Source organism: Lissotriton vulgaris, chromosome 12 (assembly GCF_964263255.1).
Source record: "Lissotriton vulgaris chromosome 12, aLisVul1.2, whole genome shotgun sequence".
NCBI classification, from domain to species: domain Eukaryota; kingdom Metazoa; phylum Chordata; class Amphibia; order Caudata; family Salamandridae; genus Lissotriton; species Lissotriton vulgaris.
The window spans coordinates 533,783,530-533,808,710 of NC_141700.1; the positions used below are offsets into that span (position 1 = coordinate 533,783,530).

The 25,181-nt window shown below is 42.8% G+C and overlaps 1 protein-coding gene across 2 annotated transcripts in view; it reads left to right on the forward strand.

Annotated features, from left to right (window-relative positions):
• The window catches only part of LOC147677681 (SLAM family member 5-like), a 98,573-nt gene that overhangs the window by 25,024 nt on the left and 48,368 nt on the right, over positions 1-25,181 (forward strand). The window lies entirely within an intron of this gene.

Below are 25,181 nucleotides of genomic sequence, written 5' to 3' on the forward strand. Positions count from 1 at the left end.
GGGACCCAGTGCCTCCTCCACCGCGCCTGCTGCCTGCTGTCTCCTCCCCCCGCTGCAGCCCTCCACCACCGGGCCTGCAGCCGAGCAGGGGGAGTAGAGACTTCAACTCCCAGCAGCCTCCGCGACACGAGCGGAAGTCGCGTAGAGGCTTGGCGCCCGGAGGCGCTGCTTAAAGGGCCGGCCTTCCCGCGTCGCGGGACCGCGCGCGGGGCCGTGCCCGGGGCTAAGCCCGGGCAAAGGGCGGGCCCTCTGTGGCCCTCAGAGGCCTGAGGAGACTGGGCTGGGCACTACCCCCTGGCCAATTTCGCAGTGACCACCAAGGTACTACGTTTTGTGATCTAATACATATTGCAAATGGCTCCAACTGTATCCAAACCCACCACTAAGAACATGGTTAAAAAAACGCCTATTAACACACGTTCTGTTGCAAGGACCACCGCCCAAACCAAAACACTGTTACCAACGCTAACTGCTATTGATCGCATGCTTCAACAGACAATCGTAGTGGTAGCAAATGCCATCGAAAACTCTGAGAGACGACTGTCTCTACCACCTAGCGCTTGCTTAATTCACCGCACACCACAACCTGTTGAAAGCACTGTATATAACATTAACATGACAGCATTATCAAATGACTCCATTCTGATGCAATCTTACACAGGCCTTCCTGGAACTGTGCCCCCACCCACAGAAGACCCTCCCACACCCCTCACAATATTCCAAGATAGGGACAGTCGTCTGTCCCTAACCCCTAATCTACAGATCAATGCTACACCACCCGAGGAACTGGGCCCTAGTATTGCGCCTAGCGCATCATTGATTACCTGCGACAACGCAGATACTATGCATACAATAGATCTAGCCAACAATAGCAGCGACAACAGTACAACTAACCAGGGCACTGCCCATCGTAGAACCAGACGCACTCATATTAGGAAACTACAGGCTCCTTTTAGGGGTTGTATGAAACAAAAGGGCAAAAGAAAGAAGATCATTTCACCAACACCCCCCATAGAACAATCTAATGGAAGTGTACAACCAGTGCCAAATACAGGACCTGCAGTTAATATGGAGTCTATACTGGTTCAAATCATGGATGCTATGAAGCTCCTCATTGCTCCCTTAAATGACAAACTTGAGCAAATAGGTAAAAAGGTGGAAAATCTGGAAAAACTGGGCCTAGCCAAATTAGACATCCTTGAACACCTAGGTCCACAAACTACACAAACTACCCAACCCATCCCAAATGTACCGACCGTGAATAAGGCCAATACAACTGTCCATACCGTATCTAAACCACAGGCTCCACCAGTGAGAAATACGAATCCCCCAGCACCTACCGGTAAAACTACAAATTTACAAAGTAGCGTCACCAACGGCCCATCTTCATCCACCTCTCACAGAGTAACTGGGGAGGTGCCCAAGGACTATACCCCAGTAAGCAGGAACCCACCGGCGCGTAGCTACTATAATAATATTATCCCCGCCGTGATCAATCTCCCACCAGAAAGCAGGCCTTTGGTAGCAATCCTTGCCAACGTACCAAAACTCAAACCCTCCCAATTCGAAAACAGCGAAACCCTTAAAAACAAAATTTTACACTGGCTTGTCCATAATTGTGGTTTCCCCTTAAGTGGTGCAGGCCAGATTATTTCAACTCAAAGGGTAGGGTGGGTGGGCCCTAGCAAAAAGGAAATAAACGGGGACTGCGTAATTATAAATTACAAAACCACTGAATGGGCACGAGATTCCATCCTGAACGCGCCCATCCCTTCTGACAATGACTACAACACAACCCTGTTTCCTTTGGATTACTTTTATAGAAATCTGTTGGGGTTTAAGACTCCGGTGCAGAATTTTAAACATCCTAGAGCAACTAATACACCTTACCCACCTGCACAGCAGGCACCTGTACAATTAGCCGGGTATCCTTCGTACCCTTCGACCCCTCATGTCTTTAGCAATCAGCATGTTCCACAACCACCTATGGAATTGTACAGAATGCCTAACCCCAACTACCTCAATTACCACAATACAATTGGGTCTGGAAATAACATCTTTGGTCAATTCGCTGTTCCAACATCAAACAGATTCCAGGTGTTCAACTCCCTTGATGAAAACGACTGACTCCCGGATACACTTGTTGGAGAAAGTGAATCCCATATAGACACTTCTGCTCTAAGCTCAAACAATCTAACTATGACAGTCAACACCACTTGCATTTGCCCGGTTGAAATCCCTCCTGCAAATGAACCTCCCATAGAGAACCCTATAATCAGCCCTAACGACCTGTCTACGATAGTTAACAGCACCTGTACTGTTGTAAACCACCTAGGCGACCAAATACCACTGACAGCCACAACAGAAATTATTCCACCCCATGTATCCAGGGAAAGTTCATTGAGGGTTATCACGTGGAACATAGCGGGCCTAGCTTCCAAGGTAAATACACCTGCATGGGATGACTTTCTTAAACAAGGCTATGACATCATATGCCTACAAGAAACCTGGGACAGAGCTGAAGTATATGTCGAGGGATATACCTCCTTCAACGTGCTGGCTGTGGCTTCGCAGGCTGGCCGAGCCAAGGGGGGGTTAGTGACCCTGCTATCCACAACATTGACCGAGTTCTGGGTCAGTAACCATGCAGTTTTGGGAGATTATGCTTCCGTTTTGCGCGTGGCCCATAATGGACATAAAGACTTAATAATAGTGAACTTCTACAACAACATCGCCGGCCACAGACAGGGGTTGTTCATCTCTGATATCGAGCAGGCCATTGATGCAATGTTATTAAGCTCCTCTAAACCAGCTGTAATCTTGTGGGCCGGAGATTTTAACATCAAAACGTGCACTTATGCACTTAAGGGGGCTTGTGGCCATAGGGAGGAATACTCAGGAAGGGAAACTACATGTGTTTTCAATCATTTTCCGCACAACATCCTAGGCAGTGCCTTGAATAACCTACTGGCCAAATATGATCTGGAACTTCTTGAATGTAATACGAATGCAAACAATGTCAGATGTCCAACATTCCATGGAAGGAATAGCCAATCCTTTATAGACCACATCATCGTATCCAACTCTACAACATATATAAATGTCTGGGTAATTGAACAAACGGTCAATGACCACAACAGTGTATCTGTCGAATTACTGGGCTGGGGGTCAAAAAGGAACTCCTATGGTCAACCTATTCAGAACATCTCCGTAGGAAGGCCAAATGGGATGAGGGTGAAATGGACAAAAGTTGACCCTGCTAAAATTGTCACCAATGTAATTACTAACTGTTAAGGAGAAGTGGAGTACTGTCTATCCCCAACACCATGCCCAGAAACTTTGCTGTCTAAATTTCTAATCATTACACAAACCGTCGAGAAATCACTGACACGCAAATCACGGGAGCCAAGAAAAGTTAAGACAGTGTGGTTTGATGATAATTGTGCCCAGTCACTAAAAAGGCTAAAAAATTCGCTAGATGCCAAACCGAGAGACCCCTGTAAGATAAGGGAAGAGCATTACAATTACAAAATCGCACTAGCCTCTCGGAAGAGAGAACTACAGGACGAGGCATGGGCTAAATTAGATCAGGCTGCGGAAACAAAAGACCATAAACTCTTCTGGGACACTGTAAACAGCCCGTTCTTAAAGAACGACAATATTCCCGAACTTACTTCGCATGTCAGCTGTCAAGACTGGATTATACACTTCACTGGGATTTTTAACTCTGATTGTTCCTTTGATTGTACTTTGGCCCCAGATCCTAATGTTCTAATTGTAATGCCAATCAATTTTAAATGGGAGAAATGATTGTTTTCAGTATCTTTAAATGAGGTGCGGGATGCTATAGAGAAAAGCAAGGGGGGGAAAGCCCCGGGCCCAGATGGGGTCCCTGTGGACTTTTTAAAATCCAAGATTGATTTATGGGCCCCTATTTTAACACGCTATTTCAATGCTGCTATTGAGGACGAGCTACCTACCTCATGGGGTCAATCTATTTTGGTGCCACTTTTCAAAAAAGGTTCAAGGGCTGAAGCACGTAATTATCGCCCAATTTCCCTCTTGGACTCGTCACTAAAAATACTGAGTCGCGTGCTTCTGGGAAGATTAGAGTCCTGGGTCGAGGACAATAATGTCCTGTCACCAATCCAGTACGGGTTCCGTAGGGGCATAGGAACCATGGAGCAGTGTGTGAACCTTGAGCTTATCATCGGCAAGTACACAAAAGCAAAGGAAGGGAATTTGTTCATGTGCTTTGCCGATCTAAGCTCAGCGTTCGATCTAGTGGAACACACACTGCTCTGGCCAACATTACTTGCTATGGGTGCACCCCCCGAAATCATTCATTTGCTGGCCAGAATGTATAGCAGCTTATCAAGTAAAGTTAGATTCGGACCAAACGGAGAATGCACCCCCTTTTTTAAAATAGGCAGAGGGATTAGGCAAGGGTGTGTTCTCGCAACCTTGCTGTTCTCCCTTTTTATAAACCAGGTCGATCAGTTCCTACAAGAGTCTTTTGCTGATGCCCCTATGATAAATGGTAAACAAATACCCGTCCTCCTATACGCGGACGACGCGGTCCTGATTTCCAGGACCGCGAACGGGCTCCAAAAGCTAATCGACAAATTCAATATTTTTATTAAGGGCAGAAAGCTTAAAATTAATAAGGGCAAGACTATGACTATGACCTGTGGGAAGAAACTAAAGAAAAGTAAGTCATTCTTCCTTGATGGGGATAAACTTGAGTCTGTGCAACATTTCTGTTACTTAGGCATTACTTTCTCAGGGGATGGGAGATGGGTAAACGAGCAATCCTGTATAGGCATGAAGATGATTAGAAATACAAACTGTATCTTCAGATTCGCTTCCAAACTAGGGGGGCGTAGAATAAGGGAGATGATTTCTATTTATAATTCCAGGTGCATGTCCTCTGCTCTATACGGAGCAGGGATATGGGGATATAACTCGCAGATCGCCCTCTCCATTCAGCAGGAAGAAAACAAGTACCTTAAACGCTTATTATGTCTTCCTGCTTCAGCCTCCAACTAAATCATTCATAGGGAGCTGGGCATACACCATGCCACAGACTTGATTGCACTACGCCCCCTCTCCCTCTGGCGATCCATTTGGGCTAAAGATGAAACCAAGTTTACCCAGGAAATAATTTTAGACTGCATTAAATTGGACCAGCACTTAAAAATCCCTTGGCTAAAACACATTTTTCACTGGTATAATTCCCTTTTTGGTCAAGATATTTTCAAAGACACCCCAACAGAATTAGTTTTAACGAAGCGTGACCTTAAATCCACCTACATGATTAATGCAAAAGGGATTAGAATGAAGGGGTATGCTACACAAAGTACTTTTAAATTGTACCTGGAATATAATTTAAGCACAGGATTCCCATCATACCTTACATTTGTCAGTATTAACTCCCATCGCTTCGTTCTGGCACACCTGAGGCAGGGTATAGTCCACCATCTGGTGGCCTTCCCTACTGTAAAGAAGCCGGGGTCTTGCCCGTGCCCATGCGATGGGAAATCGAAACAGAGTATCTGCCACTTTTTACTACTTTGTAACTTTTATACTGGTTTTAGAAAGTTTTACCTAAAGCAACTATTTTTAGAATATAGTACGTGTGACATAAGAGCTGCAATGCAACTGTTGTTTGACCTGTCGTCCCCTAACGTGTGTTACCGTGTAGCCACCTATGTTCTTAAATGCATCGGGCACAGGAAATCAATCATTATATGATCTCCGTTGGAAAAGACACCATTGACCAACTGTGAGCTACTGCCAAACCTTTTGCATTTCTTTTATACATGAACTTTGGTTATTATTATGTTTTTAGATCCGGGTATCGATTGTTCCCTTGGTTCTGTACCTCTCTGGACTTATGCTTTTTAAACTTCTTGTACATAATTGCTGCTAAAATACGTAAGAGATTTTATAGACATTGCACTTTAGTTATCCTTGCATATTTTTGCACATACTATTGCACTTTATGCCCAGCTCAGGCCTCTCTTCGACTTGTACTACCTCACTTGGCGTGTTTTGCACTACATTTTAAAATTGCTGCTAAATACAACGTTCAATTTTTGCATATTTTGCACATACTATTGCACTTTATGCCCAGCATAGGCCTCTTGTCTAGTACCATCTTATTTGTATGCTCTGCATCAAACGTTTAAAACGGCTGCTACATATAAGTGACTATTCTACGGTATATAAATGTTATATGCTTTGCACTAATTTGCTAAATTCCTGTTAAATACTATGTCCAATTTTTGCATATTTTGCACATATTACTGCACTTTACGTCCAGCATAGGCCTCCTGTTTAGTACTATCCCACTTGGTATGCCTTGCACCAAACGTTTAAATTGACGCTACATTTAGTGATTATTTTCTATTTTTCAGGTTTTTAACTTGATTGGCTGAATTAATGTAATTGTTTTAGCAAGTTTCATCATTCTTTAATCTTTTATAAAAGTGACTTCAATTGTTTTCATGAATGTTGCTATATGGTTGTACCTGCACAAACCGAATAAAGCATTTTGAAACTGAAACTGAAACTGAGTATGCTATCTTTGTGCAGGAGCATGACATTTTTAAACATTCCTAGGGCATTGGGTGGTCTTATAGCATAGGCAGAGGTGATTCCTGAATTTGACTGTGGGCATGCACCTCTCTGTTTCAAGATGCAAGTGTGGTAGCATAGGTGAACCAACAAAACACAGGTCCCTACAGCTACTATACCTGTAGGAGACCCTCTTTTCTGAAGAGGCAATCAATTGGCCCAAATCTTTCTGTGTTGAACGTAGACAGCCTATGCAAAACTTCAACTCACTCATTTCTGGCGGTGACCCAATCATTGTGTTTTACATTACCAATGAGATTGGGGATGAATAGAGGGTTCAACTTGGATTCTGGGAATACCGCTGATGCTGGCGATTCACATTCCTGCTGGCATTATATAGAGAAAAGGTATTTGTGCTAGTAGTCTCAACACATTCAGGTAGTGAGACATGCATCTGCTTTAATACACTAACTCTGTCTGAGAAATTGAGAAGAGGGCAAGGGGTAGGAAGCGAGAACAGAAGGAAAAATGGACCCCTTATTTCTTTATTATGTAAGCAGGAATGAGTTACTGGTACTTAACTGAGTGCATCAGGGGGAAATCTGCACTTTACTGATTTAGAGGTTAGCAGAGGGTTACTACATCACAGACATAACAGATATCCCATCTGCCTAATTACAAGTGCCATTGGATACGATGCACTTGTAATAAGGGGTATGGGATATGTGTCACATCTGAGATGGAGTAACTCGCCCACCAAACTCTAGATCAGACTCGGAGTTTTGATGTAAGTGACTACTTAAAATTTAACTTTCACACTTTGCCTATATCAGGGTATTCTAGTGCGCTCTTCAAATTTATTTTAAATGTGTTCAACGCCTTAAGTGTGGCTACATTAAACTCCTTTAAAACCAATCCCTTTACATAATCTGGAGGGGATTTCAAACAGCACAATGGTTAAGCACTCCACACAGTGTATATTTAACAATAGCAATGAATACAATGATCCGAAAGGAACACTTCAGTAGGACTCAAAGTTCTTTCCTTGCTTTAATTGACAATCTTCAAACAAAAAAACATAGCCAACGCGTTTCGTCCGTAGGACTTCTTCAGGGCGAAAGGTATTCATACGTTTTTTTCAAAATCTTTCTGACAGAACTTTTCTATATTGTCCGTGGTTATCCGTTCAAAGGTAAGCAGTAAGTGGTATTACCTGCCTTATTATATGTAGCAGTGGTCAAATCCCTTATTTTCCAAATTTTAGTTTTCAAGATATCAGAGGTGTGAGGCATAAGTGGCCTTATTGTGAAGGATAACAATCAAATCCTTCTGTGCATCATGATCAAAGGGTCGCCAAAGGGCGTATTTATTCACTGTCCATGACCCATCAGTTTTCTGTCACGAACTGCGTGTACCGTCTCTCTCAATACCGGTAGCAATTGTATTCATTGCTATTGTTAAATATACACTGTGTGGAGTGCTTAACCATTGTGCTGTTTAAAATTATGTTGGGAGTCTAGGGGTATATGACTCCAGGTTTTTAGCACCCACAATTAATCTACTATACCAGACTAGATTGGATAAAGTGCAGCATTTTGGCCTAATACCCCTGTTCTAGTGTTTTGCAATCTGGAGGGGATGATGTAACTCTGAAATATGTCTTCGGAAATTATTCGTCTGTGACTAGAACAGTGATCGGATGGCAGCACAATTGGGCTAGGTCTGCCAAGTGAGACAATTTGCCTATTACGGCCTCTGCCTCTTAGATCGAAGAGGGCAAAAAGCCAGCCTGGGTGTTAGCAGAAATAGTGGTTGCTGAGAGGGTGGTCCTTTCGGTTAGAGGTGTAGTATAGCATAAATCAAGGTGGCAGATTTCCCTTTCGTTGGTTTTATTATGAGCATCAAGAGCATTTAAAGAATTTTGACAGCTAACAAAGGTTTGTTTCTGGATGAAGAAGACTACATATTATGATACCAGCACATTTCTTAACCCAATTTTGATTAATGGCCTTAGAATACAATTTTGTGTCTGAGTTCTATTGTGAGAGATGCAAAAAGCATCCCTTCATCAGACCTCATTTGGTTACATTTTGCCAGATATTGAAAAATGATTCCACAACTTTATACTAGCCCTGTGTTTGTGTATACACTTTAGTAAAAGTCAACAGTGTTTGTGGTATACCCCGCTATCCTCTACTGCATGCTTTCCACATCAACTCCACCAAATGTCACTGTACACTCTACAAATAGGAAGAAAGGAGGAACTTCTTGACTTGAAGCAGATTAAAAGCTGCAGTAGACTAGGCTATTATATCGTCAAGACTTCTGCACTTTGGTTTAAACCAAGTCTGAGAAACTAGTAACAAGTGAACAATGACTGTCCAGGCCTGAAATTATCAAGCAACACCACAGTGAACTATTTTCCTCAAGGTCAACAGGCCTAAAATAGTTTGGCATGTTCAGATCAACCTTCCTATGAAAGGGCCAAAAATAGAGCTTTGAGGATTCAGGGATTGATTCACTGATTAAACAAGAAAACAAAGTTGTTCAACATTGTGCCCAAAATTTCGGGTCACTATTAAACAAAAATGACTTGATATAACCAGCCTACCACAAGGCAATACCGCCAAGGAATCATCCAATTCTCCTATAAATAAACATTTATGCTTGTGGCCACGATCATGGTATATATTCGGCTACAAAACAAAACGTACAGATATTAAGGACTTAATTATAGCGTGTCAGAGGGGATGCTTCATCACAAATGGGGGAGATGTCTGCCATAGTACAGAGGCATTCTAGCATAGGAAACTTGTAATACTGCAAATTGAATATCGTCATGTTTTGACGGAGTATGCCATTCGCCAATCTCTAATTAAGGCTCTTAGTTTACTCCATCTAAACTCTCCACTAGCATATCCCCACCACTTTGTATAATGTAATTTCCTTAAAGCTTCAACTTGAGGTCATATACATTGATAAATGTCCTCTAGTTCTATCATATTTATCCACTGGTATAACCGAAAGAGAGACAGTATGATATCTACTTAAACCAATTGACTCCTCAGACCAAGTCGCATAAAAGCTGTAAGATCTCAAACTAGGTGAAGTGGGTGCAATCTTCTCTGTTACTCAAAATCATGTGTAGTCTCGCAGTGAGCCAAGATAAAATCTCTTACAGTTTTCCAATCTCTTGAGACACTTGAGAAAGTGCACCAGGTAATCAGCTACCACTTCAGGAATGAGATTTCATTTTAGGTGCTGGAGCAGATTTGAGCCATGACTAATCTTTCAAAGCACTATGCTGCTGTGTACAATTACTAGTGCACTGCATCTATTGTTTGATATATCATAACTATTAAAATCCAGTCATCAATGGACTTTCCAACCCTTGATCAAGAGCATGTTTCAGAACTTATGATTTACCAGTCCAAATTGTGTACATCGATAATAATACCACCAAGCATGGCGTCCTGCTTAAGCAATACCATTTCAGGATAGATCTTTTGGAAAAATGCAATTATGTCAATGACCCACTTTATGAATAAAAATGTCTTTGATTATCTGCAAGGTCCACCATAATTGCAGCCTCAAGTAACAATAGTTGATTCCATAGCCAACCCAATTACCAAACATTTAAATCCCAATTTCTCAAAATATCCTGATTCTAAATGTTTTAATTTGGCATGTGCCAGTAACAGGTTCAAAATGTTACCCAAGTTAAGGACACATATATTGGGTTAAAAACCTAACTGGAAGTGCAGCTAACACCAATAACAGCTCTGGCTACTAGAGGAATATTGACACTAATCTTTTAATCCGCTAATCTAGAGGATGTTACCCATTTAATTTGGACATGGATGGATGAAGTACAGCCATCTACAGTTACATTAAAATACACAAAAGAGGAAGGCTTATCATTATTGTTACCATTGAAAATGGTGCTCCCCTCTGTTGACAAAACACTGAGCGGTAGAATCGTTTGTCTTAAATAGGGGAGAATATGCCCAGTTCTGTCCTAGAGGAGGATTCTGCAAAGACCTCCAGAAAGTAACAGTTTTTACTCTTTTGCTAACTTATTTGAACTATTTGAATTTTAGTGGAACTAGTTAGATGGGGATAGAAGACGCTGGGTCTTGACCCTTATCAGTTACCCTAGAATACAACCTGTCACTAAAAGCAATACGTTTGAGTTCTAAATTGATTGTGTGATTACCTAAAGCTCCAAAGCAATATGAATGCTCACTTCAACACAGCAAAGATGTGTGTTCTTAATAAATTAACTAGATTAGGAGGTGGAACAGAGATGAAATCCTGATCATAAACATAAGATCAAGTATGTTGGCGTAACCCCAACTTGAATTTATCTGAAACAGAATGTAACATTCCAGGAAGGGTACGCAAGTTATCTAACACCAGAGATCTATCACAGTTTTATGTAGCTTAACTAACCACAGGTTTTAAACCTATGTAAATGAGAATACATAAAAAAACATATTAAATAAAAGTTCTCTGCCCAAGATTTACAATATGACCATTCTAAAAGGATAAATATCTGTCAATAGCTTAGATAGATACCTCTCCAGTTTCAAATTAATAAAAGTGTCTGTTCACCTACCTCTCAGGAGTGTAGCTTAATAAGATTGAGGAGGGGTATGAGTCTCAAAATTCCCAGCTAAAAAAGCAGCTGGCTGAAGGGTGAATGGGTGACTTGATCAAGGTTCGGGATGAACTGTTCCCATGAGGAGCACAGTCAGTACTGATTTGCGATAAGTAGGCCTTTGGGCTGAATTATAGCTTGTTCAACAGACACTATTCCAAAAGTGATGGAGTACTTTGCCAGCCAAAACCAAGGTCCTCCTGTTCGCTTTTGAGTTGGGTGGACTGCATGTTTTACACTGATGGAGTAAAATGTTTGGTGTAACCTTCTGTCAGCGGTCTAATGGAGTAAGTGCCATTGAAGTCCGCCCTTTTAGAATGGACTGTCAGATGCCTTTTGTTCCCTGCCCCTTACTGCCAGGAATGTATTGGCAGTGAGGAACAGTAAAAAAAAGCAAAATGACCGTCATACCATGGTAGAAAACTCCAGTTGTGTAGGGATCATTAGTTTGTTTACTTGTCTAAAACAACTCCTGCTTTGGGAGTTTCTTTGTTAAAAATAAAATAACTTTGGAAAAATTATATGGGCAGCCAACATCCTTGAGATATCGGCCCACTAAACGTTTCCTACATTGACAGGAACGCCATCATGGCGGTTCCTGTCAATGTAGGAAAAGTTTAACTGCCAGGTGTAATGTTTGACGGAGCTGTCCATTAAACTTTGCCTACCTTCAGGCTGGCTTAGCCTTCCAAACCAACCACTGCCAATGTTTTAAGTTCTAAAAAGTAGTACATTTGCATCCAATCAAGAAGTACTGCGGTGGTTGCAGATTTCCTGCTTTTTTAGTAAATTGGTGTCGCTATACGTTCCAGAGCCCAAAAAAATTAAAAGTTAAACCCGCTTACTGTAATCAGGATGATCAAAAAAGACACATAGCAGTTCTGACTCAGGTGCCCCAGACCCAACCACCAAGCTAAGAATTAATTTATTTAGGGGTGTCACACTACATACACGCCCTGTGGCTACACCTTTGCCCTCCAGTTCCAAAATAGTGAAATGCTTTATAATCTGCTTTTAGGGTTGCCTCTGTGCTGTTGCTGTCTACTCTCTTGCACTCAAAAAGGTAATGATTTAGATGTCTTAACCTTGTACATTGGCAGAGGTCACTGTACAATCGGATTAAGCACTAACTCTGATGAAGGAAATATTAAGTGGATTTGTTGGTCATTGCCATATTGATATTGTGTCTTTGGTTGATATATAACTTTCATAATAACATTATGTGACTCTAATTGTTTTCATTAAGAACCCCTGTAATTATTGCATTTCCAGTACTGCTTCCAGGTGGTGAATGGGCAGACCCTGTTACATAATCACATCTGGGGGTCATACAGCATCCAATAGTCTTAGGGTATTATTCAACCTGGCATTTTTGGATGGCTTATCCCCAGACTTTTGCACCTCCTGTTTTTGATCCATTTTTCATTGACTTTAGGACTCTGGGCACCTTATCACTGCTAATCATTGCCAAAGTGAATATGCCCTTCCTGTAAATTGTTTTATGATTGGTTTTCCATGGTTGGCATATTTGATTTACAAGTAAGTTCCTAGTATAGTGCACTGTGTGTGCCTAGGGCCTGCAAATGAAATGCTACTAGTGGGCCTGCAACACTGGTCGTGCCACCCACATAAGTGGCCTTTCAAAGGTGTCTCAGACCTGCCACTGCGGTATCAGCGTGTGTTTTATACTGACATGTTGACCTGGCAAGTGCACCCACATGCCAGGCCCTAACCATTCTTTTTCTTACATGTAAGTCACCCTTATGGTAGGCCAAAGGTAGTCCGATGGGCAGGGTGCAGTGTATGTGAAAGGTGGGACATGTCATAATGTGTTTTACATGTCCTGATAGTGAAATACTGTACATTTCGTTTTTCACTACTTAAAGGCTGTCCCATAGGTTAACATGGGAGCTGCCTTGTAACATCTTACAAGTGTAACTTTCCATTGGGACAAGATGGAGAATGGAATTTAGGCTCTCTGAACTCAGAATTTAATAACACATCTTTTCGTGAAGGTGGTTTTTAAATTGTGTGCTTGAAATTTGCACTTTTTGAACAAGTGCATTTTCTTACTTAGGCAGCCTGTCTGCCTTGTTGCATATTCACCATTTGGTTTTGGAGTGATATGAGCTGCGGATGTGCATTCATACTAGACAGTCACAAGGGGAGTTTGAGGTTTGTCCTGCCTTTCCTGTGTGACTCATAGCCAGGCTGACTAGACTTTTCTGCAGTTAGAGTGGTGGGAGGAGTTTTTACTAGCAAATGAATAGGCTGTGTCTGCTCTGCATAATGTTGTCCCATCTCCTATAGTGAAGCTGGACCAGGGAGGACAGCACTGGTTTCTACTGAACTCAAAGACCTTCTGCCTAAAACTTCAAAGGGAAAAGTAGTATGAATATTGGGTCCCTGACCCCAGAATTTTAGAACTCGTTTGGACTAGGGAACCTACCAATAAGAGCTGGAACAGCTGGGAGTTGGAATACTACTTTGCAGTATGGCCTGCAGTGGCTGCTTTGGTCTTGGGCAATGAAAGGACCGGTCTGGACTTTCTGCAACTTATTTTCCTGAGTTTCTCCAAGTGCTTGAGGTAGAGCTTGCCCCCGTGTTCAAGAAGTCTCAGAAACAACAAAGACTTCATGTCCGTCTGCTACCAGCACTGGGAACTTTGTGGTTTGGGCTGTAAGAGAAGAAAAAGCAACCCGTCGCCAACAACAACCTCACTGCCACTCCGTGACCTGTTCGTACCCTAGAGAGCACTGCCTCGGTTTTGCACCGTAACCCTGGTATCAACGCTGCAGCCACCAAGCCGCTGCTTGCACCATGACCTGAGGGCACCGCACTTCGCACCACCTCACTGCACATCGCTGCCCGGGTATCCCCAACAACGAAGCTCCAAACCGATATCGACACCGCTAACTGCACTTTGGTCTGGGGGCACCGCTCGTAGTAACTTGACGCACCGCCCATCCTACACCGCAGCATTGGTCCACCGATGCCAGAGCCATCAATTCCAGATCATCTGCCGGCGACAGTACTTCAGCAACAAGGATGAGGCTGCTTGCAATGTGACCTTCAAGCTCCAGGACGAGCAGCCATGGTCTCACTGACCCCGCTGGACACTGTCACAAAGTCACTGTCTGCACTGTTACCTGGGGCACCACATGCTGCAAAGCTGCACTTCGAACCACAGCCCGATGCCTGCCGTTGCTTCTGACTTCAACCTCATGGAATTTGATCTGCAATGTGTGTGACTTCAAGGGCCTGACGACCCTTGCGCCGACTTCTGGGACTGCTGCCGCCTCTTTGGAGCTCATCACAAGGTCCGTGATGCCCTGCCTTTCCAAGGGACTGTTTGTGGGTCTTCCTGACACCGTATCTATCCCGCGATGCCGTTTAAATTTGTTTGTTCATGATGCCATGATAACCCCAGACGGAAATATCAACTTCCAGGAACTGTACTTTAAGTCTATTTTTGCCACATTTGCATCTTGATTACTGTATATTGGATTTTTATTGTTCTTGTTTTACACAGATAATATTGGCTATTTTTATAAAACTGGAGTGGTATCCTTTTGTAGTGTTTGCATTGTATTGCTGTGAGTTATTTGCAAATGCTTTACGCATTGCCTTTGAGATAACCCTGACTGTTCATGCGGAGCTACCAAGCAGGTGAGCAGGGATGATTTTAAGAGTGTAATCCCCTTACTCCAACTAGAAGGAAGGCTCCCTACTTTGACAAGGCGAATACCTCTGCCAACTACAGACCCCCATTTCTAACAAGTATCCATCTTCAGATGATTGAAACGTGCTGAGACTTGCTGAGGGAATCAGACCACTTTGTGGCTCAGAGAGGAATTCAGTTGTCGAGGGTGGAGGACATTAAGTGATAGACAGCTGAAATTGTAACCCATGCAAGCTATACAGCATCTTAAAGATACCTGGTGTTGCAAGGATCCTGCTCCTGCACAGAACTGTGCACAGAGACCCAGGACATCAATGAAGTGTGGTATACCAGAAACTCACCTCAGTACCTAGAAAACCCCAACCTGCTAGCATCAGTGTCACATTAGCTCTTCATCCTATACCAAAGTAACCAATGATGACAACCTAGAACACGCTCAGGAATGGTGGGAAAGGAGAACACTCTTTCGATATACTCTCATACCAGTCCACAACAGGAGTAAATAAGAGACACAGGTTAGGTTAAAATATTTACGACCGGCTATCAGGTGCAGTATCTTTGCCAACATAAGCAGACGTGAATAGAAATAATATGATCAGCATTGTTACAATTCCATAAAATACAAAGGGAGAAATCATATTACAATGATGGTGAAAACAGGTTTTATAGCGCCTAGTTATAACACCCTCCCTATATAAGAACTATGTTGATGAACTATAGAAGGTCTCTTAGTCTTGTTTGGGGGGCCCCAGTACCTCTCCGCTCAGCAAGAGTAAATCACATCAGGATCCGCAAAAGCTCCCTGCATCCCTGGAAACGGAAAATCTTCCTAGTGTGTGAAATCATGGCAACTGTGCAAGAATAAGGGCGCCAGAATCTCAGTTGGCTCACAGCTGCCAATTGTTGTGTCTAAAAATGTTAGCAGATCATCTTGAACAACAGCTACCATATTAGGATAACCTTGACGGCTACAGCACTCACTGTGCAGACTAGGGGCACGATGTAAGTCTAGAGATGTCAAAAACATACCTTTTCTCATGTGTAGACCTTCTCGAAGCCTAACTTACAAAAACAGCTATTTTTTTATCATCCATGAACATTTCAGCCATCCAATTTAGCAATGGAAATGAACATACATGTTCTTCAATAGTCGGAGCCTCTAGCACCATCAGAGGACAACATGGGCTTTCTTCGAGATAACTGCGTGCCAGAAAGTTATTGGCCGCAGTCCTTACGTTCCAATTGCCCAGGACCCCATGAGCCGCTGTGCAGGCCATAATCCCGAAACCAGAACAATCTATTTCATGAGCAATTAAGGGACTCATTAGTAGATTAAAATGCGGGTCAGGAGACACTGTGTTGCAGAGACACAAATCCAGGGCCCATTCACATCCACAATCCAGGCAATGGAAAAACAGGCTGACACAAGTAAAGTAAGAGAACCGGAAAGATAAACCATATGCCACACTCAGAGTCGCCAGAAGTAGCTATCCATAGTATTATTCAAGCATCCAGTTACGAAGCGGGAGCAGCCGGGGCAGACCATCGTGGGGCACAGAATGTGCATCCATTTTAGAGTAAACAAATCAATAGCAGTACGCCCAGTCCCAAAGCGAGTATTAACTGGAAACTGCCGAAGACACTCAAAAAAATCTAATGAAAAAATGCTGGTATCACACCAAATATAGCTTGGAATGAGGTCACAAGGCCAGAAATTACTACTTTAAAAAAGTGTGCCAGGCCCGTGGTAGACGAGGCATTAAAGATTGTGTGAATCAAAGCACCGAAATGCAGGGGCAGATCTGTATTTAATAAGGCATGTACCTCAGTACGGGTATTTGCAACGTGAAGGACAAATGTTTCACGCGCAGATGTAAGGGCAACTTCCTTGTGGGTCAAAAGAGCTCTTATTCAACTCATCTTGTTGAACTCTGCTTTCAAGGTCGGAATAGAAGGCCAGATGGAAACATCGAGCCTCCCATGTGGAGGAGGAAACAGGACATTTTTAAAGCAAACTACACGTTGGGAAACTGTAACTATATACGGAATACCAACAAGCATACAACAGCAATCTTCATTATTTAATAACAAATAACTACTGTTTGCTAGCAACGTGAAAGTCAGTGTAATAGCCAGGGTGGGGGTGCCTTTCAAAACACACGCAAGATTTGGTGCAATTACATTACAAGAACCGTACAATTGCAGATTTCTACAGACTAATGAGTGATCTGGTGTGGATGTGCAGTCTTCACCTTTTAAATAAACTTCTTTTCCGTCCCTCAAGCAACCATATGTAAACGTGAGATTCCAGACTTCATGAAGATAAGCGCTACCTAAAGGTTCAAATCTACCTGTGGCATAATGTTTCATGCATGACTCAAATTTAAACAGAGGAAAATGTAGTGGTATTAACCCATGGATGAGCCAAACGGCCACTGAAAATGATAACGGCTCCAACATTTTAATATGTAATAGAGAAAATATGGCATCTTTCATTGACATAAATTGTTGTTTATCAGTCAAATTAAAAGGCAAAAACAATGAAGTCGTGTTCGTGTATTCCCAAGGCACCCTCCCAGATTTTAACGTTTGAAGAGTACAAGCAAACTGCATAATAGAACGCAATTGATTTTGTCCATGGTACAGAACTGCAACGTCCTCTTGTACAATATCAACAACAGATGAAACAATATTATCTAACATGTAAATATGGGAAGAAAGGGTGTTAATGCTATTATCTACAATGGCAAGAACTCTTTCTAAATTGGCCTGATCAATAGCTCTGAGCCTAGAAGCAACTTCGATCTGGGACAGTTTCCAAACCTCGTTGTAAGCAGCATATATCCATCTTTTCCATCTGCCTACCGCAGGACCTTTTACAAAATCATTCAAATCAACGGTGTCAGTTAGTTTAGACAAATGCAATTTAACTGACACTAAGGTAGAGTGTTTGAGCCAACTCTGACATAACTTGCTTACAGAATAGGTGGTGACCGAATGTTGACTCTGAAATCGGGGATCTACTCTAACCTCTGTATAGCCAGGGGTCAGACCCAGAAAACGGTGCTGGCAGCAATCTGCACTTTTTTGCCACAGCAACCATCCTTCGGGATTCATGCTGGAAACATTAAAAGAGAAATTTCCTTACAGGGCCTGTAAATCAGTAAGTAAAGTACTGGTGTAATTATTCCAATGGGGATATTAACCCAAATCAGGAAACGATGGAGCATTTAATTTTTTAGAAGTAGACAAGCCAAAGCAGGTGGTTTGTAAAATAGTAGCATTCAGAAACAACATATAGTTCGGGATGAGACATTCACGTTGTAACGCTTCAGTGCCTTGCACTTGCCAACTTTTAGAACCCCAAACAGATTTAAGAACAACAGCATCTTTCCACAGCTCATAGCCCCCTACAGCCAACTGGGCAATAAAGGACTTTGAATACAGTAATTTGTGTGAGTAAGTCTAACCTTGGAAGAGGACTTCTCAGTCATCTTAAAATTAAATGCATCAGGGTTTGATTGATCAAAATCAGTAAATTAAGAAAACTTTTTAAAAAGAGTTTTAGAGCTGCCTTCAACAGAAGCGGGACAATGTTCCCACTCTGTGTAGGTTACCACATTTCTAAAAGTGTTTGCTTTATGCAGAAAGTGACTTCCATAGTGCTGGTAACAGAATAAATCACCATAATTAGCAGAATCTAGATAAAAAACTTCAGCATCAAAGGCGCATTATACTTCAAGTCAGAAAATAGAGCCTCTACGGCCTGTACGTTCCAATCATCAGACAAATATTTTGTTTAACCACATCCCCCATAGAGACATGAAGTACATTAGGGACATTAATACCTCTGTGGGACCATGAATCTGGAATTTTACAGCATCCCATACTATCCCATCTAAAATGCGCCATGCAGTTATGTTCACAAATGTCTGGTTCCTCTTCATGGTGTGTGTCTAATTGTATTTCTTTCTTGAACGCAGTGTCCATTTACAAAATGAAAAAATACACCACAAATCCAATGTAGATGAATAAAAAAAATTGAAAAAAGCACCAGCCAAATGTAAGTCCAAGGGGGAATCAAAAAATGTTTTTTTAAACCAAGTTGCAAAAATCGAAACTTTTGAAGGGGACTTTGATGTGGTAGAGCCAGTGTCAAATGAAAAACTTGATTGATTAGCCACACGGGTCTTCAAATCAGGCATAGACAAGTCAGTGGGGTAAGTATATTCAGTATCATTAAGAGGATCACCAGTAGGTGGATTTATTAAAGGATTCACAACTGTATTCATCTCAATGGCAACATCAGGCCAGATGGCAGGATCCGGGACCAAAACAGAGTTTCGCACCATTGCTGGAAACAAGACCGCAGGTGTCATACTAAGAAGAATCGGCCACCCTGTGTAGTTTGAAATTGTCAATGGAGATGTACCTGTCCCTCTTTCGCCCAGGAAGAGGAGGTAAAATGACTGTTCTTGTACTCTGCACACCGGGCACAGTAACTGGAGCTCGATAGGAGGAGCCAAATTCCTCCTTGTTCTCGATCTTCTCTCGAACCAGTTCTCCAACTCGGGGTAGCCAGCCGACTACTGGAATCTGCAACGCAGCATCTGATGTAGAGGGCAAATGTTCCTTTGCAAGACTGCCTCTTGTCTTTTGAAGGTTCTATAAAACATTAGTATGTTCATCTACGTCAAAGAATGCGGCAGCCGCCGCCATGTCTAGACCCTCAAGGTCCGTAACAAAGATTTTGATGCCAAAAAGCATTTTGTATGGGGTCCACCCACCCAGAGACAATCTAGGGAGATTATTTAGTGCACGCTGTAAGTTATTGAGGTGGGTTAGCCCGTCTCGGCCAGTACCTAATACCTTAGCTGTCAAGGATTGCTTTAAGTCACGGTTCATTCGCTCCACAACACTATTGCCCTCAGGCCGATATGGAGACGAAAATTTGACCTGGACCCGCCAAGGAACTCATGGCATCTTTGTAGAGGCAAAGACTGGACCCTTGTCCAAATGGAAGGTACCACACGCAAAAATTCCCACTAAGACATGCAAATCCCTTACGACAGTTCTGGAATCAGCACTGCATTGTGGCCACAACCACACAAAGCGTGTGCACGAATCAACTGCAACTAAGATGTACTTATTCACAGTATCAGATGAGAAAGGACCTCAGTGATCTAAATAAACACACTAAAGTGGTTTATTGGATATGTACAACTGAGTTTGGGGCGGGCGTGCAGCAGTAGGAGGTTTAATCTACTGACAAATGCCACATTGAAGGACATAATCACGCGTCTGTATGTACAAACCCCGCCACCAATATCGTTGTTGGAGAAGAGATACAGTAACTGACACGCCGGCATGCGATGTGCCATCCCAGCGTGGGCTACTGTTATCAAAGACTGCCTGCGGTCCGTGTTGGGGATTAACCTGTCACCAACGTTGTTAATTCTCACATAAGGAACTTTAACAGGACTTAAATGATAAGAGTATTTTGAAGGGAATCCTCTAGGGTAATTACTTCCCTTCTCTGTTGCGACAATAGCTGCCAAGATGTCATCATCAATCTTACTTGTGGAACGTGTAACTGCTGCTACTGAGTATGTTGCAACTTCTGTCTTAGAGGCTTCATCCGTAAGACAATTGCCAGCAGCATGAACTCCGACACACTGGTGACCCAGAGTATGAATTACAAAGCCGTTCTTTAAGCTCAGCCACTCGAACCCAGATCATTTTATGTTTTATTGTGCGACCTTTGGAGTCACTATAATCATTTTGAGTCCAAAAGGGTAGATTGTCATTGTATGATTGAACACAGTAATATGAGTCACTTACGATAAGAGTAGTCACACTGGGATCTGCGTACTCTAATGCAAGCATCAGAGCACGGAGCTCTGCCAATTGGGTGGTACAGTCCCCTAATGTCTGTGTATGCAAGACATCGGATTGAATTCACTATCCACCATAGTACCAACCACAATCGCGCAGGCCGAAGAATATGCATGCTTTGAAGCCGTAGCTGCTTGTGCGCTTCCGTCAGTGTAAATGATACAACGGAAATCCTCAAGTGGGCGCATTGTCAGAGGAGCAGGATGAACAAATTCATACTGCAAGAACTCCTGAGTCTGCAGAGAGGAATAAAAAATGAACGTGCCATCCAGGAATGACAAGGACGTGGCCCATTGTATCCACCGCAGGTGCAAAGCCTTCGAATTTGGTATACTGGCTTTCGTCACTACCTCCAAGGCAGGATACGGAGTAGCAACTAAAATGCGTTTTCCATGCGACAGTGCACGTTCTTTAAGAATCGCCATTTGCACTGCTGTCAAAACTTTTTCCACAGTGGAAAACCGCAACTCAGCCGAAGTGTACAAGTGGGGCTTGTAAGCGATAGGGACTGTGTCACCCTCATTAAAAGTGAGGCACGTGAAACCCATCACCCGGTACGATTCTACTCACCAGGTTGGCGTGGTTATCATGAGTCAACAAGAATTTAGATTCTAGAAGATCAGCCTGCAAAGATTACAATATGGCTGAATGTTCAGGCAGCCAGCACGATTTGGAGAAAGTAGGTTGTATCAAAGCGTAAAGAGGCTTGATACGCTGGGCATATTCGGGAATGTAGGTACGCCCAAAATTCAGAAAGCCCAGTAAAGATTGTCGTTTTTTCAATGTTGTGAGAGCACGCAAAAGTGTGCATTTCTCCTGGAAGTGAGGAGCCAAACCTCGACCTTCATTGTTGAGCTCGTAGCCCAGGAACAACACTGTGTACTCTGCAATGTGACTTTTTGCAAAGTTTAATTAATAGCCAAAATCCGCAAAATGGTCTACACGGCACATATGTGGCCATAACTCGTCGGCTGTGAGATAGATGTCATCCACATACGAACATGCATCCGCGTTGAGTCTCTCTAAAAGAGAGACTATGTGGGCGGCAAAGATGCCTGGACTGTTCTTATAGCCCATAGCCAAACGGCGAAATTGGCGTTGTTTGCCACCACTGCTAAATGCTGTCCATTGACTACTAAGAGAGGACAGATTGTGTGCAAAAATAAATTGGATATATCAAGTGTGGTTTTGAACTTTTTATGCACAAGACTGTCCACAAGAGCTAAACTGTGAGTATTCTGTACCCCACACGTACGACAATGTGAGTTTAAGTGGCGGTAATCCAGTACCAAACGGTACGAGCCATGGTCACAGTAAAAAGAGGGTTATTCATCGGAGACACACATGTTTCAATTACACCTTGATATTCCAATTGCTCAAGGATTTCCCCTACGGGAGCTTTTGCTTCACGTCGCATGGGGTATTGGGGTTGAGGCTGTGGCATGGACCGTAAGGGAAACCAATGTCTGGGGGAAAACTTGTCCCAACCACAGTGAGTATGGTACAACACCGCCACAAGCTCCTTAGCCCAATCTTCTGCAAAACGCATGGCCTGCTCTTTTGGCACCGTGTGAGCAAAACTAGGGAGGATTACCTCACCCCCTTCCGGAGCCGCCAAAACTAAAGGTGGGGGCCAGTAGACCTCTGCCAACCAAATGTCATAGGTAGTAGTAATATTTTCCCAAAGTACCCCTTTTATTGTACGTTGCATGTCACCTTCAATTAAAAGGTCAATTTCAAAAGGCCTTTCAGGGGGAGCCACTCTAGTGTCAGCTGTCTCGATAGCAACAAAGGTGTCAGTCGCTGTCACCTTCAGTAGTGGACGCAGAGCCTCAAACACTATGGTAATCTCCGCTGCGCTGTCCAACAGCGTCAGTGCCCACGTCAGATTCCGAAGCTGCATTTTCACTATCTGTGGCATATCTCGCTGTTAAAGCTGTAACTTTCTTCTTTTGAAACTGAGGCCTTTGGCACGGTGACTCGTCCTGCTTGCCTTTTCCGTCAGCCTTGCGACGGCTGCTCACGGCTCGGTTGGGCACCTTGTCCTCTGCCGCCGCCTCCTCCACCGGTGGGTGAGACCGATGTTTCCTGCAAGGAGCGAGGAGAACGTTGTTCACGGCCCTGAAATCCATCAGAGACTTAATCGTAGTGCGGTCACGCAGCTCATATGTACGCTCAGTAGAGGCAGGTGTAGGTGAAGCAGGACGGCACCCCTGTTTCTGTTGCTGTTTCCCTTGTTTCTTATTCTTCCTCCAATTTTGTTTCAGAACTTTCTCGCGATCATCTTTATCAGAAGACGCCGACTGAGTTTGCTGCTGTGCTTGTTTTTTAGCAAAAGGCTTAACACCCAAACTATTACGGCCAATGGTCTTATAAACCTCTGTAACAATTTTCGGTAACTGACGGGGTTTCTCGGCTTCGGGAACATCGCGCAAAGCATTAGACACCTGGAAACTTATCGCATCTCCCTTAACATTAGCAAGGACGAGATCGCGAACCATGTCTAAAGCTCCAACAAGTCGCATTGCCAATTCAACAGCCGCCTCCGGTCCGTGTTCATCCTGAACACGTTAATGATGGAGGGTAGGACAGCCATTGACGGGGTGCCGAAGCACCTAGTATAGACTGCCACAAATATTACACCCCATGTGGTACAGTCATTTACGTCTGGCACTAAGTCTTTCTGCAAACTGATTGTAAGGATCCTGTGTTTTTCCTCAGGAGTGGTATTAGGAAATACTGCCTCCAGTTGGTCACATTTCTCGGCAAGCCAAAAAGGCATCTCATCCTTATCCTGGGGACGCTTGCCCATAACCGCCTTAACCATAACGGGACTAAGTTTCAGCCCGTTCTGCCCAACTGGATGCACCGCACCACCCGGGGCCCCACCCGGGAAGTTGCGGGAAATGTAATCAACCCGACCCCTTATCCTCAGAGAAAACAACAACCGGATGGCATTTAGGAGGCTTCTAAAAACTCATTTGTTCAGTAATGCCTGTTATTCATCGTAGTTGGCCGCCTTGGGGAAACAATGGTTACAACGCAACTATTACAATGGACTACATTTACAACGCAACTACTACAACGCAGGATCCTTTACAACGAATGCCTTTACAACGCATGACATTACATAGCAGATGCTATTACAACGCATGCCATTACAACGTAAGTATAGGTAAGTATATCATTTTATTTAAACATTAGTTTAATTAATTAAATTTTAATAATCTAATAAATATAAACAATAAAAATAATTGTTAATTAGAAAAGTACTTTAAATAAATGAATTAAATTAATGTAAGTAATTTTAATATTAATTTAAAAATAGTTCTTAAAATAAAAAAATATAAGTAATTTTTACTCCTACACTATCCAGCACTTACCTACTATTACACCCCCCTGGAGTTAGAATAGTAATTTTTACCCCTACACTATCCAGCACTTACCCTACTATTACACCCCCCTGGAGTTAGAATAGTAATTTTTACCCTACACTATCCAGCACTTACCCTACTATTACACCCCCCTGGAGTTAGAATAGTAATTTTTACCCCTACACTATCCAGCACTTACCCTACTATTACACCCCCCTGGAGTTAGAATAGTAATTTTTACCCCTACACTATCCAGCACTTACCCTACTATTACACCCTCCTGGAGTTAGAATAGTAATTTTTACCCCTACACTATCCAGCACTTACCTTACTATTACACCCCCCTGGGGTTAGAATAGTAATTTTTACCCATACACTATCCAGCACTTACCCTACTATTACACCCCCTGGAGTTAGAATAGTAATTTTTACCCCTACACTATCCAGCACTTACCCTACTATTACACCCTCTTGGAGTTAGAATAGTAATTTTTACCCCTACACTATCCAGCACTTACCTTACTATTACACCCCCCTGGAGTTAGAATAGTAATTTTTACCCCTACACTATCCAGCACTTACCCTACTATTACACCCCCTGGAGTTAGAATAGTAATTTTTACTCCTACACTATCCAGCACTTACCCTACTATTACACCCTCTTGGAGTTAGAATAGTAATTTTACCCCTACACTATCCAGCACTTACCTTACTATTACACCCCCCTGGAGTTAGAATAGTAATTTTTACCCCTACACTATCCAGCACTTACCCTACTATTACACCTCCCTGGAGTTAGAATAGTAATTTGTACCCCTACACTATCCAGCACTTACCCTACTATTACACCCCCCTGGAGTTAGAATAGTAATTTTTACCCCTACACTATCCAGCACTTACCCTACTATTACACCCCCTGGAGTTAGAATAGTAATTTTTACCCCTACACTATCCAGCAAATACCCTACTATTACACCCCCCTGGAGTTAGA